An 18,784-nucleotide genomic window follows, 5' to 3' on the forward strand; every position below is an offset into this window, starting at 1 on the left:
AGTGGGAACGCCCAACTACGGTAACGGAGGTAAGGAGTTTCCTAGGATTGGCGGTATATTATCGAAGGTTCGTGCAGGACTTCGCTAAAATATCCTCGCCTTTAACAAAGTTAACAAAAAAAGGGGTGCCATTTAGATGGAATGATGCTTGTGAGGCAAGTTTCCAGAACCTAAAAGAGAGATTGGTAACCACCCCGGTATTCATAGTACCCGAGAGCTCAGAGGGATATGTGATCTATAGTGACGCCTCCATGAAAGGACTGGGATGTGTGTTAATGCAACACGGCAAGGTTGTCGCATACGCATCTCGTCAACTTAAGGAATATGAAAAGAACTACCCTACCCATGACCTAGAGTTGGCCGCTGTAGTGTTCGCACTAAAAATCTGGCGACATTACCTGTATGGCGAGAAAACCCAAATTTTTACCGACCACAAAAGTTTGAAATACTTTTTCACCCAAAAGGAGTTAAACATGAGGCAGAGGAAGTGATTAGAATTGGTGAAAGATTATGACGTAGATATCCAGTACCACCTTGGGAAAGCAAATATAGTTGCAGATGTCTTGAGTAGGAAGACAGTCCACTCGTCGGCCCTCATTACGAGGGAAGTGAGGGTACAAAGAGAGTTCGAGCGAGCCAACATAGCTGTAGCAACCGAGGGAGTCATAGCACAGCTGGCCCGACTCACGGTACAACCTACGCTTAGGCAGAGAATTATTACCTCCCAACGAGAGGATCCTAACCTACAGAAAGTCCTAGGACAGCTAGACGAAAGTTCAGTAGATGGATTCTCGAAGTCATCAGATGAAGGACTATTGTATCAGGGGCGCTTATGTGTTCCGGTAATAGAGGATTTAAGGAAGGAGATACTGATGGAAGCTCACAACTCGCCATTTGCCATGCATCCAGGAGATACTAAGATGTACCAAGATTTAAAACAACACTTTTGGTGGAAGAGCATGAAGAGAGATGTGGTCGGGTTTGTGAGCAAGTGCTTAGTTTGTCAACAAGTGAAAGCTCCAAGACAAAAGGCGGCGGGGTTGTTGCAGCCCCTAAGCATACCGGAGTGGAAGTGGGAAAACATAGCAATGGACTTCATAGTAGGTTTACCCAAAACGCCCAAAGGCTATACAGTGATCTGGGTAGTTGTCGATAGGTTGACCAAGTCGGCACACTTTCTACCCGGGAAGGTCACATATACAGTTGACAATTGGGCACAACTGTATGTGAAAGAAATAGTAAGACTACATGGAGTCCTAGTGTCTATAGTGTCAGATCGGGATCCACGCTTTACGTCAGCGTTTTGGCGCGGACTTCAAAAAGCACTAGGTACCCGTCTCGACTTTAGTACCGCCTTTCACCCCCAAACAGATGGACAAACGGAGCGTTTAAACCAAATTCTAGAGGACATGCTACGCGCTTGCGTACTAGATTTTAAGGAAAGTTGGGATTCCAAACTCCACCTGATGGAATTCTCGTATAACAATAGTTTCCAAGCAACTATTGAAATGGCACCGTTTGAGGCCCTGTACGGGAAACGGTGTAGGTCCCCACTATGTTGGGACGAGGTAGGAGAGAGAGAATTAGTAGGACCCGAGTTGGTTCGACTCACCAATGAGGCTGTCCAGAAAATTCAAGCGAGGATGCGTACCGCTCAAAGTAGACAGAAAAGCTACGCCGATGTAAGGCATAAAAGCCTGGAGTTTGAGGTGGGGGACCCAGTATTCCTCAAGGTGGCACCTATGAAAGGTGTAACGACCCGAAAAAAGAAAAAAGAAAAAAATAATTATAATTATAAAAAAAAAATAAATAAATAATAAAAAAATAATAATAAATAAAAAAAATATCTCCCCAACACCTCCAACTGGAAAGGGATGTGCAAAAGAAAGAAACAGAAGAGAAAAAAAAATGGCTACTGGGAAGGAATGGCTTCACTCCAAGAAGATCTGATAGGAAGGGAAGAGATAGAAAATTTATGGGTAAGTTAGATCTCTTCTTTTATTTTTGCAGGAGATAGAAAAATTGTTTTAGATCTCTCTTTTTTCAATTATTTAGATTTTTGGATCTCTTCTCGGAAATCAAAATTGATTGAAAATGGTTTTGTCAATGGCATGAATCATCATTTTTAGGAAAGAGAAGAAAATCATAATTGATTGATGCATAGTCAATTTTACGAAGGAAATTAGAATGGATTGTAAATGAATTTGATAGTCATTTGGGAAAGAGAAAGAAAAAAGAATAGATTGAAAATGGCTTTTATTAATTGGATAGTCATATTAGGAAAGGGAGGAGAACAGAATGGATTGAAATTGTTTTATAATTGCATAATCATTTGTAGGAAGAAAAAAAAAATACAGAGAGAAGAGAATAAAGAGGTACAAGAAAGAAAATGGAAAATGTGAAAAATTATTATTGTTTGTATCCAGATAATATAATATTATAACAAACCATAATTGGATTGATGATTCAAAGCAGCATGAAATAATATTGACATATTTTCAATTTGAGTTTTAGAAAATTTAGAAACAATGAAAACTTGGAATTCGATTTTTACTGAGACCGTTTTAGAGCCGTATTTCACATTGTTAGTTGGATTATTAATTAAAATGTGAAATACTAACAAAAGGTGACGAACGGTGGGATATGAAGCGAACTCTAGCAACCTTTAGAACAACTCTCGAGGAACAGGAGCTTACGTTAATTAAATTAGGGAGTACTTCGGCTAAGGCCAACCAGGTAAGTGGCCTTACTGTAGGATAGGCTAAAAAATTGTATGAGTTACGATGTTGTATGAACTATGTCGTATGATGCGGTATACGAGTTATGATGATGTATGACTTATGATGATGTGTGGGTTATGATACCTGATGATGTGCTCAGTATTTATATATTTTGATGAATGTCGTACTTGATATGTTTGATGCACTTTGTGGCAATATGATGAGTATGATGATTGCGTGACGTTTACCTTAATATGATGATGTTTTCCATATTGAGCATGCTATATGATGATGAGTGCCATATTGCATCATGTCGTTAGATCGACATAGGACACAACCCTAAGAGCGTAAAAATGATATTAATATAAATATCCACGAGTATGTGTTACCTAGAGTAACAAAGAGATGAGACTAGAGGGTTGTGTCAGAAGAGACATTATGATGGATTTAGAGGGACCTCATGCATATTGTATGTTCATAAGCATAGGGCTACTTCCCCTAGAGATGATGAGTGCGGACGCGCACCGTATGATGAGCGCGTATGCGCACAGGTGCGAAAGCACACAGATGAGGGTGTTCATGAGGTGCATGACACTATGGGGTTCCGCTGACCTCCGGACATCGCTACAGATTAGCTTGACCAGAGGGTCCAGGGGGTGTGCGAGCACCCTGGGGATTCACACTCGCACGTGTGAGTCGTGTGTAGGGAAGTACTACACATCCAATTTGTCCGAGACTGAAGGCCACCCAAAAGATGATTAGAGATAGATCCCTAAATCATGATTGCATGTGTTTGCATTTGCATGGCCCCCTATAGTGGGGCCACTTACTGAGTATTCTTTGAAATACTCAAGCCGTGTGCCACATCATTTTTCAGGTAAAGGCGAGGCGCACTTGTACGGAGGACGGCGGCATCGCGAGCAGAGACTGTGGCACGTGCATAGGGTAGACTCATATTTAAATTTCTAGTCTTAAGTTAGAATAGGTTGTTTTGCATTTCATTGTTTTAAATTATTTTGTATTTGTTTTTGTTTCTCTAAATTTCAGTATTTCATATTTAAACACGTAAGATCATGGCAGTGGTTTTCAGAGGAGAAGTTGTTTTAAACGTTTTTTTTTCTGAAAATTTTCATTATCAATTATGTTCATGTAAGAGTTATATTTCCGCATTATAAATGAGCATGAGACGTTAGTAGCGACTCTGAGTATGTGGAAATTTAGGGTCGTTACAAAAGGTGTGTTAAGATTCGGACATAAGGGCAAGTTAAGTCCTAAATTCATTGGACCATTTGAGATCCTAGAGCGAGTTGATCCGGTAGCGTATAAGTTAGCCTTACGGGCCCTCTCAGGAGTACATGATGTATTTCACGTGTCAATGCTGAGGAAGTACATCACGGATCCTATCCACGTAATAGACTACGAACCACTCCAACTCAATGAAGATCTGAGCTACGAGGAAAAACCAGTAAGAATCTTAGCTAGAGAAGTAAAAACCTTACGCAACAGGAGCATTGCGTTCGTTAAGGTACTGTGGCGGAATCACCACAGTGAGGAAGCCACGTGGGAGCGTGAGGACGAAATAAGAGAGAAATACCCTGAGTTGGTACAAGAGTTTGAGACTTTCGAGGACGAAAGTTCTTTTTAGGGGTAGATAATGTAACGACCCGGGAAAGAAAAAAAAATATATATACATATAATAAAAAAATAAATAAAAAATTAATTAATTAAAAAAAATAATAAATAAATTATAAACTGAGTCGCTGGAAAATCCGCGAGTTTTCCGGCGACCGCCGAGTTTCACGGAACCCATGCGAAACGATGGCCACAACACTCCCAGCCCTCAGCCCACGACACCTAGCATCTTCAGAACACCTGCAAAGGGAGAAAAGATAGAAAATTTCGAGAGAGAGAGAGAGATTTCGGACAAACGATGGCGAGTGTCCAGTTTCTCCGACGAGCCCTCAAACCACCCTCAAACCGACACCAAATGACCTGTTACCACCATGAGAAGGATCCCTAACGAAAGCACAATAACTTAGGGTGCGTTTCGTGTTATTTCGTAAGCGTCGTCGTCGGTAACCGAGGTCAAAAAATTAGGTTTTCTTAATCGATTCTTAGATCTGTGGCTTTTAGGAGCTTTTAGGCCGCAAAACTCCCAGAAAAGAAAGAAGGACGACGAACAAAGAGGAAAAGGGAAGGAAGAGGACCGAAATCGGCAACAGAAACGCTGCGGAAAGGAGAGAGAAAGCTTGTCGGAAAATCGACCGAAGTCGGGTAAGGAAGACGAGATCCACGGATCCGAGTCAACCCGAACCCAAAACCCGAGAGAGCCAGCCCGTTCCTCCCTTGGCCTTTGCCTTCGGCCCAGCCCGACTACAGCGGTCCAAACCTCAAACCAACCCAGAAGTTACGGTTTAGTTGAACCAACCCAGACTAGACCCACGATCCAATTGAGCCGGCCTGCAAACCAAACACTTGCGGCCCAGCCTAGTAAGCCGAGGCCAACCAATTAGTCTTGGCCCAGTAGCCTTCCATAGCCAGCGACCCGAACCACGACCCGAACCGGACTGCGACCCGCGCTTCGACCCGACACTACCGCCCGACGTGGCTCTCTCTGCTGCTGCCACGTGTCACACAGCAGCACAGGCAATCCCTCGGCTTGGCTCAGCGCAAACAGCTCGGGCTCCCTCTGGTGACGCTCCGGCGACTCCTCCAACGGCTGTTCGACTCGGCTCACCAGTTTTCAGCCCGGTTTCCACTGTTCCAACCCTCCCGAATCTGTTTTCGGCCCCGATTAAGGTATCCAAGGCCGTTTCAGAGTCGTATTTCAAATTTATTAAATTATAGGTAAATTAATTGTGAAATACTAACGGAAAGTGGTGGACGGTGTGATAGGAAACAAACCCCGGGGACGTAGGAAGCAGCTCTCACGAAACGGGAGCTTACGTTTAGCTATTTAGGGAGTACTTCGGCCAAGGCCAACCAAGTAAGTGGCCTTACTATAGGATAGGCTAAATAAATTGTATGATGCTTGATGATATGTGCCAGTATATACATATTTTGTTGAGTGACGCTTGATATGTTTGACGCACATTGTGGCATTATGATGAGCATGATGATTGCATGATTTTTACCTTAATATGATGATGTTTTCCATATTGAGCATGCTAGATGATGATGAGTGCCATATTGCATCATGTCGTTAGATCGACGTAGGACACAATCCTAAGAGCATGAAAATGATATTAATATAAATATCCACGAGTATGCGTTACCTAGAGTAACAAAGAGATGAGGCTAGAGGGTTGTGTCAGAAGAGACATTACGATGGATTTAGAGGGACCTCATGCATTTTGTATGTTCATAAGCATAGGGCTACTTCCCCTAGAGATGATGAGTGCAGACGCACACCTTATGATGAGCGCGAATGCGCACAGGTGCGAAAGCACACAGATGAGGGTGTTCATGAGGCGCATGACATTATGGGGTTCCGCTGACCTCCGAACGTCGCTATAGATTAGCTTGACCAGAGGGTCCAGGGGGTGTGCGAGCGCCCTGGAGACTCACACTCGCACGTGTGAGTCGTGTGTAGGGAAGTACTACACATCCAATTTGTCCGAGACTGGAGGCCACCCCTAACATGATTAGAGATAGGTCTCTATTCATGATTGCATGTGTTTGCATTAGCATGGCCCCTATAGTGGGGTCACTTACTGAGTATTTCTTCGGGCCGTGTGCCATATTGTTTTTTAGGTAAAGGCAAGGCGCCCATGTACGGTTGACGGTGGCATCGTGATCAGAGACTGTGGCACGTGCATAAGATAGTAGCATCTTTAATTCCTAGTCTTGGTTAGGATAGGGCGTTTGCATTTCATTCATTTATATTAATTAATTTGTAATCGTTTTATTTTATCTTTTTGAACTCCAGCACGATGTTTGAAACACGCAAGTCCGGCAGTGTTTTCCAATGTTTAAATGTATTCTGAAGTTTTAAATTTTTCTGCTAATAAAGATGAGCATTCTTAGATTTCTATTCTGCATTAGAGATGAGCATGAGACGTTAGTGGCGACTCTCGATATGTGGAAATTTAAGGTCGTTACAGTTAGAATCAATAAAATTTTAGTTGGCTGATCCATAAATCTGTAAGATAGTAGCCAAAGAATGGATAAAAAGTGGCAACAATATCTGTTTACAAATGAAAATGAATATAGAATTAGTGGAATATCTTATTTACAAAATTGAAAATTTTTTGAAAATCTATTTACAGAAGGAAAATAATTACAAAGAGAGAGAAGGGAAAAATAATTACAAAGGGGGAGAAGGGAAGATTTGTTGAACAGAAATTTAAAAATGAAATAGTAAATATAAGAGGCATGAAACTCTATTAAATTTTGTTTAACATGAAATATGGTAATTTTAACATGTAAATTAGAGAAACAATTTTATAGAGTTCAAACTTGAAACTGATGTCATGGGCTCACATAGGTTTACTTGGATTTCAAAGGACGGAATCGACCTTTCATTAAGGATATATACGTGACAACGACTTAAGCTAACCAGGTAAGTAGCTCACCCGTCGTAGGTTACGCGTTATTTGCTGTATGTTGGCGTGTGCCCATCGATTTGCACGTGTCATTAAATTGTATGCTAGTTTAATGTGCTTAGTTTGATGTGATATGATATGCATGTGATGATATGTGGTCCTTGAATGATTATGGCATGTTTGTATGGAATATGTGAATATAAACAGCATGAATTGTATGACATGAAACACGATAAACTGTGTGGAAGCATGAATTGTATAAAATGTGAATTGAAAAATGAGAATGACATGAAGCATGGAACGTGACAGGAGGGTTATTATCATTAATGATAAATGTAGAAGTAGGGGGGACCCCATGTATTATGTGTGTTCATGCATCTAGGGGGATACCCCCATCCCATCACGAGGGTACGGACGCGTACATCCAATGGCAGGACAACGATCGTTAATACTTTGCATAGCGCTGCCGTGACGGTTCTAGTTTTAACGGGTCCCGGCATAAGGGGCTCCCAGAGTATGCCCACCGGATAAGGATAGTGGCCCAGCGGTGTGCGAACTAGTTGGTGAGCCCATACTCGCACGTATGGGCTGTGTGTAGAGTATATGGTACACGTCCACGATTACCCGTTAGGATTGCATCATAGGGAAAACTAAACGAAATGAAACGATAGGTCCCATCATTTCATTGTATGTGATTGTCGCATAACCCCGATAGGGGGCCACTTACTGAGTATTCTAGAAATACTCAAGCCTCGTGCTACTTTAGTTTTGCAGATAAGGGCAAGACACTCATGGACAACGACGGCGGCATCGTACACCTCGGGACCGTGGCACATGCCTAGGGTAGTTGTTTGTTTTTCTCCATTTCGTGTCTAGGCTGAATTCGGTTTGCATCATTAGTATAGGTTGAAATGTATTTGTATAATAGTAGAATAAAACATTCATTTTGGGTTTGGTTACTTTCCCTTTATTTCAATAATGTTTTTTTTTATTTCCTTTTAATCATTTTCTCTTTCATGAGGTAATAAAAGGCAAGTCGCATTTATGCATTTATGAATAGGGCCCATTTATTGTATATTCCACAATTCAAGGTATAGTAATACCTCAGATTAAATAGGTAAAATATTAGGGTCGTTACATTAAACTTCTAAAAAAATACAACCCATATTAAACTTCTAAAAAATACAACCCATAAATTTAATACTTTTAAATACAAAAATAATGAAGGGTCGAAACTTTAAACATTACATAAAAGAACTAATAAAATACAAAATCAGTTGCTAACAAAAGCTAACAGCTAGCGAGCGTTGAAAAAACTAAGAAAGATTAGCTGACCCTACCTTTTACATCCTCTTATGGAAGATATTCTGTAATAATGAAAATGTACATCACACTTTGAACTAATTGTGGTTAAAATATAACTACTTAGAGCCTCAGTTTCGCTAGATGTATATATAATATAAGTGATAGAATCCAAGTACATTTGTAAAAAAAGGTGACTGATCTTGGAGAAGAAAATGAAGTCTCTAAGCACATTCTGTTTAATCGTCTTGGTAGCTTTGACATCGAACAATATGCTGAGGTTTTGTTTTGCAGAATCTAAGTTACAATTACCGTTCGTCCGATATAAAGCGATTATTTTAAATGAGATGACTACTTCAACTCTAACTGTTCATTGCAAGTCAAAAGATGACGATCTGGGCGAGCACGTATTGCGCACCGGAGATAATTACAACTGGAGCTTTAGAGAAAATTTTTGGATTTCTACACTGTTTTGGTGCCATTTTAGCAGTAAACATGGACAAGTTAGTGGGAATGTTTTTTGGACAGCCAAATGGAATTGGCTTAATTTTCAATGTGTTCATCATACCTGCACTTGGGCATGTCGAGACCAAGGTATTTACTTGTATTTTGGATCTCGCAATGCCTTCGAGTTAATGTATCAATGGAAATGATAAACTCTGACTTTAATTTAATTTTAATAAATAATTTTATGAATAAAAATGCTCCTTATCTTTTCTGAGATTAAAAGTTCATTTCTAATTAAATTTGGTTTTCAAAATTTTAAAATTTTAATGTCTTCAAACTAATTAGTTCACAAGGATAGCCTGACGTCGAGACACTATCATGGATGGTCGATAGAAACTTTATGGTGATGCCAACAGACATGAACAAATATACGTCAAGCTTACTAGTGTTATTTTCGGTGGGGCACCTGATCATTCTTAAGGAGTAAGTATAGTACAAGATTATCGTGCATGTCAAAGTTTATAAAATTCTTGGTTTGGAAAATTTGTCATTCAAACTTTAGAAGTTGGTACAACATAATTTCATCTAATTGACATATCATATCTTAGATTCAAACTAATAATGCATAAGTAACGGTCCCACTAAACATAATATGTATACATTTAAACAAACAAGGTAAGAACATTATGGTGACATTACATTTGGTTCTTATTATTTAATTTTGTTTACAATTTTGAAATTTCCATCAATAAATAGAGGATAGTCATAAAGGCGTTTAAAAACTCATTGAATGAGCCGTTTACAATTTTCAAAATTTCCATCATAAAGACCTTTAAATAAAATAAATTTACACCACTATTTCGATTGACACTATAGTATAAGTATTCAATTTGGCTATATATATATATATATATGAATAAGACAAAATAAGAACAAGTCGAGAGAGTGAGAAACCTCCAAAGAAAAAAAAATGAAGTATCTAAACATATGTTGTTTAATCATATTGATTGCTTTGAAACCAAAAAATACAATTAAGTCATGTTTAACAGCATCCAAGATTCAACTTGTACTGTCCAATTGGTAAGTGACCATTTTGATTTAGATAGCGGATTCAACTCTAGTGGTTCATTGCAAGTCAAAAGGTAACTATTTGAGCGAACATGATATCAATGCCGAAGGCAATTACAACTAAAGCTTTAACGAAAACCTTTTGCAAACCACACTGTTTTGGTGCAATTTTAGCAGTAAATATGAGGAATAGAGTTGGCTTAGTGATCAATGTTGATCATAATTGCATGTTGACAGTAGGAGATCAAGACATTTCCTTGCATTATAGCTCTACCAACTCCAATAAATATATTCTTAGAAATGATGTAATCCATTAATTTGCGTTCTACCGTGAATCTCAAGCTATGAATAAAAATACTCGTTATTTACTTGAAGGTCAAAGGTTGATCTCTTACATATTTATTGAAATAAAAAAACATAATAGTGATACTTACAGTAAAACTCACACAGGATACAAAGAACTCTCATCCTTCAAAATTTCTCTTTTCCGACTTAATAGTGATAAGTTGTACTTTCTTTCCATTGTTACACTATTTATATTGATAAATCTAGTAGTGTCATCGAATTTTATAGTGAAGATTTGATGACACTATTTATATAAAGAAAAAACCTTAGATTTATACCGACAACAAGAGTTTGAAGTACTTCTTCACCTAGAAGAAAGTGAATATAGATGGTTGGAGCTAGTGAATGATTATGACATAGATATCCAATACAGGGCAAGAAGGCAATAATAGTTGTCGATACTTTAAGTCGGAAGACAGCCCACTCGCCAGCTATAATTACTAAAGAGCCATGAGTGCAAGTAAAGTTCGAGGAAGCAAAAATTGGAGTGGTGGTTGAAGGAGTTGTAGCACAAATGACTCGACTCGCAGTCCCACCCATGCCGAGACAACAAACTATTGACTTCCAATAGCAGGACCCAATCTAGGCAGAATCATAAGTCAATTAAGCACAAAATGTAATAGCCCAAAACTAAATAAAGAAATAAACAAATAAAAAGTTAAAATAATAATAATAATAATAATAAATAAATTAATTAATTAAATTAAAATTAAAAGAAAAAAAGAAAAGATCTTTCCCCACCTCTCTCCACCAAGCTCTCATCTCTTCCCACAATTATCTCTCCTTTACCCATCTTACCTTGAAAAAATGAAAGAAACAGAAAACAACCATGGTCATATTTGAGAAGAAGTAAAATGGCTTTGAACAGATTGCAGATTTAGAGATTTTTGTCGGACCGTAAAATTCTATCTCAGATTTCCTTTTCCTTTGCATTATGGTTATAAGAAATTAATTTAGTTATGGTTATAAGAAATTAATTTAGGATCAAATCTTCGTTGTGGTTATAAGAAATTAATTTAGGATCAAATCTTCTTTCCTATCTTACCGTCTGTAATAATCCGATCCCATATACAATTAGTAGATTTTTGTTAGCATTTTAATTATACGAAATAAGGTTATAAAATTAGATTCAATAAAATTTTAGGTAGCAGATCTATCAACTAAAAGATCTAGCCTGTACTTAAAATTGGCTGGTAATATCTGTTTACACAATTGAAAAACTCATTTAGAGAATGAAAAAAAAATGAGAGAGAGAGAGGGAGAATGAGGAAAGATTTGTTAAACAGTATTTAGTCAGTGAGCCCCTTTAAATTTTGTCTAAGAAGAATTTTTATCAGACGTAGGGAGCTTCTTTAAATTTTGTCTAACAGACAGGATCATAATTTTAAGATGGCCAATGTAAATTAGGGAAATAATTTTATAGAGTTCATACTTGAAACGCATGTCATGAGCTCATGTAGGTTGACTCAGATTTCAAAAGATGGAATCGAACTTTCATTAAAGATATATTTGTGACAATGACTTAAGCGAGCCAGGTAAGTGACCTTACTATCGGCATGGTTATATTTGATGTTGACACGTGCACTGTGGTTCGGCACGTGTCATATATATTGATATGTGTGAATTGTCTGTGGATCGATATGCTTCCTATATGTTATGTTATGTTATAATATGTGGATTGTATGATAATAATTATGGTACGATGTGCTCTAGGAGATGTTTGAGATAGGATAAAAGAAGGATGCACAAAACGAAATGTAACGATAGGAGTAAGATACGTTCATGAAACGATAGGTTAGGTTACATACTGGAGTGCTATGGATAGGAGAGATTGATGAAAGAATACGGTTAGGTTATGGGTAGAGAGGGATAGGTTTGTGATAGATTGATAGAACGATGGCGTTAGGATACGTTCTGGTGATGATATGACTAAGGTACGTCACGTAATGATATGTCTGTGATAGGTATAAGAACGTTAAGGCTATGGTAAGTTAGAGAACGATATGACTAAGAAGTGTTTACGTTATGACTTGGTTATGATATGATCCATTGTATGCTAGATTATTGTGCTTAAGTACGAAATCATGTGAACGTGAATGTATGTTATTTATGCTGCTTAGTTGATGTGATATGAATGCATGTGACGATGTGTGGCCCTTGTACGATTATGGCTTGTTGTATGGGTATTGGAATGTAACTGAATGAATTGTATGACATGAAATACGGTAAATTGCACGATACATAACCCCGCTAGGAATATGTATGATACGTAACAAAATGAGAATGAGAATGACATGTAAGCATGAAAACGTGGCGCGGGGTTATGCTCATTAAATGATGACTGTAGGACTAGTGGGACCTCATGCATATTGTGTGTTCATGCATTTGGGGGGATACCCCTATCCCATCACGAGGGTACGGACGCGTACATCCAAATGGCAGGACAACGATCGTTATGCTCCGCATAGTGCTGCTGTGACGGTTTTAGTTTTAACAGGTCCCGGTGGGCCCCCAGAGCATGCCCACCAGCTAGGGACAGTGGCCCAGCAGTGTGCGAACTAGCTAGTGAGCCCATACTCGCACGTATGGGCTGCGTGTAGAGTATATGGTACACGTCCACGATTACCTGTTAGGATTACACCGTAGGGAAAACGAAACGAAATGAATGAAACGAAACGAAACGAAACGAAAGATAGATCCCATCATTTCATTGCATGTGATTGTTGCATTTAACCCCAATAGTGGGGTCACTTACTGAGTATTTCTTTAAATACTCAAGCCATGTGCTACTACATTTTTCAGGTTAAGGCAAGGCATTCCTGTACGTCTGACGACGACATCGCAACTCGAGATCATGGCACAGGATAGAATAGGATAGCGGCATTTATTTTCTTAGACATAGGATAGAATAGGATGTTTTAAACTTAAACGCTTGTTTATTTTATTTCGAGTCTTTTGTTGTGTCATTTTAAAGATGTTTTCGAAACACGTAAGTCCATGGCTGTGTTTTAAGTTAAAGGTTATGTTTTATGGAATTTAAAGGAAGTCTTCCGCATTCAATGTTTATAGTATGTATATAGTAGCAACCTGAAATTAAGTAGAAAATTTCGGATCGTTACACAAAATTTGGTGACAGTTTCTCTAAATCCAAAACTGGAGTACTATTGTGTCAAGGGCGATTTTTTTTTATTATTATTACTCAAAGACCGTTGGAGTCAAATTTACAAGTTTAAACAAGCTCTAACACGAATTAAACAAGGGTCCAAGCGTCTTTCAAAATTAACTGTTTATTGATATCGATAGACTCACCATAGGATAAGTGCTAATTTGGGATTGGATTGAGATGCCTCAAACAGAGTTTATTTTGTCATTAGGAACTCAATAAAGAAGAGCCTTTACTATTGAAATTAAATGTTTTTGTTTTCTAGGTTTATTTTTCATATGATATTGATATATAATACAAGTTTTTTTTTTTAACGGTATTTGAGACCTATTTTTATGCATGATATGATTGGTAATTTTGCGGTAGTTACATGTTGTGTACTCGAGTAATTAGCCTTGATAGTCACTGAAAGAGGTGATTCAAGACATCTTATGTTAATGCTTTAAAGCAAAGTATAAGATGTCAGCAAAAACTACGTAAGTTAATACTTCCGGCATGTCGCTAACAAATGTGATTGTTTCTTGTCTAGGCATATGATGTATTTTTCAAGAGAATTAAAGATACCCACCAGAAAAACTAATCAAATCCATATCGATCTACCAAAAAATACAACATTTTATTTCGCCGTCCAACCCCGAGAAAAGCATGTAAAGTTGACCTAAAAAAAAACGACCGATAAACTTGATGCATGAATGGTCAAATTTAAACTTGAACCTAAATAAAAATATTTTAAAAAGAATCATAATTCTCAAATCTCACATTTAAGTTTAAATTCTAGATAATCATATTTTTTTAAAATTTTACCTAAAAATCTATTAATGATTAAAACAATATTTTGAGGTATATATATATATTATAATTAATTAATTATAGGGGTGACCACAATATTCAAGACCAACAACTTCGTTTTAAAATATTTAACCATATTTAACCATATTTAAATGAGTCAAGGTAAGACAGATTAAGCTAACATAACTTTTAATAGAAGGTATGCACACATTTTCAATTAATTGTGGTTAAAATATAACTTCATACCCCCTCACTTTGGCTATATGGGTACATATAAAAGAGAATAGAAATAAGTTTTTTAAAGGGTTGAGAGAGAGAAGAAAATGAAGTCGCTAAGCATTTTATGTTTAATCGTGTTCGCTGCTTTGACATCGAACATTATGATGAAGTTTTGCATTGCAGAATCTAAGCTACAATTACCATTCACCCCATGGCAAGTGACTATTTTAAATTTTATGACTGCTTCAACTCTAACGGTTCATTGCAAGTCAAGGAATGATGATCTGGGTGAACATATACTTACTCCGCACCGAATAAAACTACAACTAGAGTTTCAAAGAAAATTTTTGGCGTTCTACGTTGTTTTGGTGCCATTTTTGTAACGACCCGAAATTTTCTACTTAATTTAAGGTTGCTACTGTATACGTACCATAAACATTGAATGCGGAAGACTTCATTTAAATTCCATAAAACATAACCTTTAACTTAAAACACAGCCATGGACTTACGTGTTTCAAAAACATCTTTAAAACGACACAACAAAAGACCCGAAATAAAATAAATAAGCGTTTAAGTTTAAAACATCCTATTCTATCCTAAGTCTAAGAAAATAAATGCCACTATCCTATGCATGTGCCATGATCTCGAGTTGCGATGCCATCGTCAGCCGTACAAGAATGCCTTGCCTTAACCTGAAAAATGTAGTAGCACATGGCTTGAGTATTTAAAGAAATACTCAGTAAGTGACCCCACTATTGGGGTTAAATACAACAATCACATGCAATGAAATGATGGGACCTATCTTTCGTTTCGTTTCGTTTCGTTTCATTTCATTTTGTTTCATTTCGTTTTCCCTACGATGTAATCCTAACAGGTAATCGTGGATGTGTACTATATACTCTACACGCAGCCCATACGTGCGAGTATGGGCTCACCAGCTAGTTCGCACACCGCTGGGCCACTGTCCCTAGTCGGTGGGCATGCTCTGGGGGCCCACCGGGACCCGTTAAAACTAAAACCGTCACGGCAGCGCTATGCAAGGCATAACGATCGTTGTCCTGCCATTTGGATGTGCGCGTCTGTACCCTCGTGATGGGATAGGGGTATCCCCCAAATGCATGATCACACAATATGCATGAGGTCCCACTAGTCCTACAGTCATCATTTAATGAACATAACCCCGTGTCACGTTTTCATGCTTACATGTCATTCTCATTCTCATTCTGTTACACATCATACATATTCCTAGCGGGGTTATATATCATGCAATTTACCGTATTTCATGTCATACAATTCATTTAGTTACATTCCAATACTCATACAACAAGCCATAATCGTACAAGGGTCACACATCATCACATGCATTCATATCACATCAACTAAGCAACATAAATAACATACATTCACGTTCACATGATTTCGTACTTAAGCACAATAATCTAGCATACAATGTATCATATCATAACCAAGTCATAACGTAAACACTTCATAGTCATATCTTTCTCTAACTAAGAATAGTTGACCGTTCATTATAAGGCCCTTTTATTAAAGGCAAATATATTGTATTCATTTATTATTCTTTCCTTTTATTGCTATTTCCATATTATTTGTAATTTACCATATTTCTGTATTCTGTAAATGATTATAAATAAGAGCACTCTCACCCCCATTTAGGTGTGGTGGATTCAGCAAACATCCACATGGTATCGAGCCCCTTTGATTTAACAACCATGATCCTTTCTTCTCTATGGCGTCCGAATCTTCTTATCATCTTCTTCCTTTCAATACTCTAATCCATATGATCACCATCAAACTTTCTTCCTCCAATTATCTTCTTTGGAAAAGCCAACTTCTCCCTCTCCTTGAGAGTCAAGACATGCTGGGCTATGTCGATGGAACTATGATTCCACCACCTCGCTTTGAACCAGAAACCTCCTCAACACTCAACCCCAAATATTTGGCATGGAGAGTAGCCGATCAACGACTTCTCTGTCTCCTGCTCTCCTCTCTCACTGAGGAAGCCATGGTTGTTGTCGTTGGTCTCTCTACTGCACGTGATGTTTGGCTTGCGTTGGAAACTACGTTCGGCCATAAGTCGAAAGCTCGTGAACTGAGACTCAAGGATGACTTGCAGTTGATGAAACGTGGCACCAAACCTGTTGCTGAGTATGCTCGTGCCTTCAAAAAAATTTGTGACCAACTTCATGCCATTGGCAGACCCGTCGAGAACATTGATAAAGTGCACTGGTTCCTTCGTGGACTCGGCACCTAATTTTCAGCTTTTTCTACTGCTCAGATGGCTCTCACCCCTATCCCCTGTTTTGTAGATTTAGTCTCTAAAGCTGAAAGTTTTGAGTTGTTTCAGCGCTCCCTTGAGTCCTCTGACTTCACTCCTACAACATTCACAGCTACTAATCGTGGTCGCACCCATGGAAACCACCCTGCTTCCTTTACCAACCAGCGAGGTCGTTCTTATTCTCACAAAAACAACTCTTCTAGTCGAGGACGAACCCACTCCAGTCAGGGTTGTCGACCACCTCACTGCCAAATATGCCGCAAAGAGGGCCATTATGCTGACCGCTGCAACCAGTGGTATGTTCGACCTGATTCTTCTCATGCTCACCTTGCTGAAGCCTTTAACACGTCATGTTCTATTGCTGGACCTGATGCTGCTGATTGGTTTCTGGACACTGGAGCTTCGGCCCATATGACTGCCGACCCATCTATTCTGGATCAGTCTAAAAATTACACGGGTAAGGACTCTGTGATCGTAGGAAATGGTGCATCCCTACCCATTACCCACACCGGTACTCTTTCTCCTGTTCCAAATATTCACTTATTAGATGTCTTGGTTGTCCCTCACCTCACTAAAAATCTTCTTTCCTAAGTAAATTAACGTCTGACTTTCCTCTCTCCGTTACATTTACTAATAATCTTATTACTATCCAGAATCGTCAAACAGGAAGGGTGGTGGCAACCGGTAAAAGAGATGTAGGGCTATATGTGCTGAAGCACGGCAACTCTGCTTTTATTTCAGCCCTTAGAAACAAATCTTTATGTGCTTCATATGATTTATGGCATGCTCGTCTAGGTCATGTGAATCATTCTGTTATTTGTTTTTAAATAGAAAAGGTCATCTTTCTCTTACGTCTTTATTGCCTTCTCCATCATTATGTAATACTTGTCAACTAGCAAAAAGTCATCGATTGCCTTATTCCCCCAATGAACGTAGGTCGTCTCATGTGTTAGATCTTATTCATTGTGATCTTTGGGGTTCTTCTCCCGTCAAATCAAATTCGGGTTTTATTTATTATGTTATTTTTATTGATGATTATTCTCGATTCACTTGGTTTTACCCTTTAAAATTTAAATCTGATTTTTTTGATATTTTTCTTCAATTTCAAAAATTTGTGGAAAATCAATATTCTTCTCGTATCAAGGTATTTCAAAGCGATGGTGGTACCAAATTTACTAGTACTTGTTTCAAAACTCATTTACGTAATTTTGGCATCCACCATCAACTCTCTTGTCCATATACACTTGCTCAAAATGGTCGTGCTGAGAGAAAACATCGTCACGTGACTGAGACTGGCTTGGCCCTTCTCTTTCACTCTCATCTTTCACCTCGTTTTTGGGTTGACGCCTTCAGCACTACAGCTTATATTATCAACCGGTTGCCTACTCCACTTCTTGGAGGTAAGTCACCCTTTGAACTCCTTTATGGCTACACTCCACATTATGATAATTTTCATCCCTTTGGTTGTCGTGTTTATCCTTATTTGCGTGATTATATGCCTAACAAGCTTTCTCCCCGTAGCATTCCTTGTATTTTTTTGGGTTATAGTCCTGCTCATAAAGGGTTCCGTTGTCTTGATCCCGCCACCACTAAGCTATATATCACCTGCCATGCTCAATTTGATGAAACTCACTTTCCTACTATCCTTAGCTCCCAGGCCCAACCTCTTTCCTCTATTCCTATTTCAAATTTCTTGGAACCACATCTTCATCATATTGATTCATCCCCCCATACCACTTCATTACCGCACATTTCTCAATCCAGTTCATCCCCGTGTGATATTTGTTCTGACCTTGTAGATGAGTCTGTGCAGGTTGATACTTCTCTTGCAGGTTCCACTTTGCCACCCTCGACTTCTAATTCGACCTCTATTGAACCTTCTGTTGATTTC

General features: G+C 38.5%; 1 long non-coding RNA gene across 1 annotated transcript in view; it reads left to right on the forward strand.

The window, feature by feature from the left end:
* Positions 1-13,372: 13,372 nt before the first annotated feature.
* Positions 13,373-18,784, forward strand: part of LOC111438030 — a 13,947-nt gene continuing 8,535 nt past the window's right edge. Inside the window, exons 1-2 of the long non-coding RNA XR_002709598.1 lie at positions 13,373-13,383; positions 15,265-15,266. This is a non-coding gene — a long non-coding RNA (uncharacterized LOC111438030). The remainder of the gene's footprint in view (positions 13,384-15,264; positions 15,267-18,784) is intronic.

Source organism: Cucurbita moschata, unplaced genomic scaffold (genome assembly GCF_002738365.1).
Source record: "Cucurbita moschata cultivar Rifu unplaced genomic scaffold, Cmos_1.0 Cmo_Scf00069, whole genome shotgun sequence".
NCBI classification, from domain to species: Eukaryota; Viridiplantae; Streptophyta; class Magnoliopsida; order Cucurbitales; family Cucurbitaceae; genus Cucurbita; species Cucurbita moschata.